At 35.6% G+C, this 3,173-nt stretch overlaps 1 protein-coding gene across 1 annotated transcript in view; it reads left to right on the forward strand.

Annotated features, from left to right (window-relative positions):
- Window positions 1-3,173, forward strand: part of Klhl1 (kelch like family member 1) — a gene marked incomplete at its 3' end in the record, with an annotated part of 251,718 nt that overhangs the window by 128,257 nt on the left and 120,288 nt on the right. The window lies entirely within an intron of this gene.

The raw sequence follows: 3,173 nt of genomic DNA on the forward strand, positions 1-3,173 counted from the left end.
ACTAGGTACGATCATTCTTTGGTGTGTGTGTGTGTGTGTGTGTGTGTGTGTGTGTGTGCGCGCGCTGTCTGCTGTTCATATATATGTTTTAATGAGTTTGTGTACTTGTGCAATTTTATACTGATGAATAAACATGTATGTGTATGTGGAGATTAAAGATCAATGTCAGGTATATTCCTTTAGCACTCTCCTCTTAATTTTGTTTTGTCATTTTAATTAAATTTTGATATTACATCCAGTGCAATTTGATGATATTTAGATCCCCTACCCAATCTACATTCCCTATATTGGCTCCCACCAAATTTACTATTTTTAACCTTTTTCTCAATGTATATTTTAATTTAAATATTGTACTTTTCATAGAGCTTATTTTAATCATATTCATACCCTCTTCCACATCAGCAACTCCCCCATCAGATTTCATGCCTTCTGTTACATATGTTAAGGCATAAGGAGTCAAGTTTGTGTACCCAGATGTTCCACAGTGTGATTTCACACACAGGAGTCTCATCATCCTATCTACAGTCACTCCATTAAAAAAGATCAACTCCCCCTCACCCAGCAGTAATAATCTGCCAATAGTTCCTCTGCTAAGGCTGCCCATTTTTGTCTGCCTGTGTGTGCTTGAGTCTTGTACATGAAGACACCATTGTGATAAGTTCATATGAGCAAGTTTCCAGTTCCCAGAGGCCTGGAAGGCTCTGCTGCCTCATGATCATGCACCAGTCTTGGCTCATATAATCTTTCTGCCTCATCTTCCACAATTGTCCCTCTGCCATGGGTGGGTGAGGTTTAAAATCGGAGTCCTATCCAGGAACACACACTCTACAGTCTCTTCTCTACACTTCAGCCAATTGTGACCTTCTTAGTACATTTCCCTTTGCTGTATGAAAAAGCTTCACTGGCAAGAGTTAAGAAATGAATTAGTATTCTCTCTACCACTGTTCCACTATGTTCCATGAGTCTTAGATGTAGAGGTTCCATTACAGATGTGTCAGTTAGGGCAGGGAATCTCTCAAACATTTATTCTCTGTGAGTGACCAGTTGTGGAAGTCTGTAATAGTCCCATTTAGTATAAAAAGTTCTATGATGAGTGGTGAATCACATACTTGCCTATAAACATAAGGGTTCAAATTTATAAGGGTTCACATTCTAGGGATGTGATAAAGATAGGGTTTAGTTCTGGGTCTTTGACCTCTCTAGTCATGGGCAGAGTGAAGGATAAGGGTTCAATTTCACTCTTCTACAGGTAGAGAACCAGTTTTACCAGCTATTTTTTTTACTACGTTTTGAAGATCCTGTTTTTCCTTCACTGTGTGTTCTTGGCATCTTTGTCAAATATCATGTGGCTAAAATTGCACATGCTCAGGTTTGGGTGTTTTATTATGTTCCATTGATCTATGTCTAGTTTTTTTTTTTTTTTTTTTTTTTTTTGCTAGCACCATTCTGTTTTTATTATTATATCTCTGTAATATAGTTGGAAATCTTTATTGGTGATCCCCCATCATTGCTCTTTTTTCTCGATTGTTTTGACTATTCAGTGTCTTTTGTGAGTCCATATGAATTTAAGATTTTCTTTTTCTAATTCTGTGAAGAATGTCACTGTCATTTTGATTGGTCTTTCATTGAATCTACAGATTGCTTTTGGCAGGATGATCATTTTCATAATATTAATTCTACCAATCCATGAGTGCAGGAGGTCTCCCCATCTCTTTGTCTTTTCCTCAATCTCTTTCTTCAAATGTTTAACATTTTCATTGTAGAGCTCTTTAAAGGAAAGAAAAAGAAAAGTGAAATCTTGGCATATGCAATAATATGGATATACTTTGACTACATTATGTTAAGTAAAATAAGCCAATCACAGGACAAAGACTGAGTGAGTCCATGTACACATGGCAGATCTCTGTGAGTTCAAGGCCAGCCTGGTCTACATAGTGAGTTCCAGGACAGCATGGCCTACAGGTAGACCCTGTCTCAAAAAGATCCCCCAAAAATAGATTCAAAGAAAAAGAAATTAAGCTCATAAATACAGAATGACAATGCCTAGAAGCTGAGGGTACATAGAATTGGGAAAAACATGGGCAATTGCTGCACAAAGGTGTAGAGTTTCTGTTATTTCTTTGAATAAGAAATATGCACTCAAAATTGTACCTACAGATAATACTACATTGTACACTTAAACTATTTATAGGATTGTTATCTTGTTAAATTTTTATTTTATTTTATTTTTATGTGTATTAGTGTCTTACAGGCATGTATGTAAATCCACCAGAGTTGTGCAATGCCTGTGAAAGTCAGAAGAAGGCATTGGATCCCGTGGAACTGGAGTTTTAAATGTGGGTGCTGGGAACCAAACCCAGATTTTCTGCAAGAGCAGTCAGTGCACCTAACCACTGAATCTTTTCTCCAGCCCTTCGTTAAATAGTCTTACCAACATGTTAATTGATAACAAGTGAATAATGAAATAAATTGGAATAAAATAAGGTGTTTTGAAAGGTAACTTCTCAGGATTGTCAAACTTTTCTAGAATTTTCACAAGTGTTGTAGAACCTTAAGTTAGCAGGATTTCCCTGTTCTATTTTTCTCTGCCAAGTAAAATAGCTAGCTTTCTTGCTATTTCCTTAATATCAGGAAATCACAATATCAAAAATATAATGGAAAAGTGTGTTTTGTATGCCCTGTCATAGTGATTAAAGTACCTTGTCTGATTGTCCTAACTATGTTGATTTAAAAACTGTTACAGGAAATTGGCAGTAGTATGATAACTTCCATGGGCCTTGCATATCGTTTTTGTAAAATTATCACATTATGATCATTTTCTGAATATATTAATGATTATCTACTTATTTTCAAGGTCCGTTTAGCATTTTTACCTATCAAATGAATAAATTAATAAACAGAATCTTTGCCCTTTTCCACTGTTTTTATCATTGTTTTCAAATTTTTAATAACTACATGATTAGCAGAAGCATTTCACTACAGATTTAACATATTCAGTAACATACTCCAGAGCAAGAGTACATCTCTTTCACAAATGGCTGTAAATTTCTAGGTTCACAGTTGAGTCAGTACAGTTATACAATATTGAACTCAGTATAAGCAAGCCCTGTAAGACATACAATTGAATGAGGTTTTTTTTTTTTTTTTGGTTTTTTTGGAACAGGGTCCCCCTT

This window comes from Nannospalax galili, unplaced genomic scaffold (assembly GCF_000622305.1).
Source record: "Nannospalax galili isolate Female #2095 unplaced genomic scaffold, S.galili_v1.0 scaffold246, whole genome shotgun sequence".
Lineage (NCBI taxonomy): Eukaryota > Metazoa > Chordata > Mammalia > Rodentia > Spalacidae > Nannospalax > Nannospalax galili.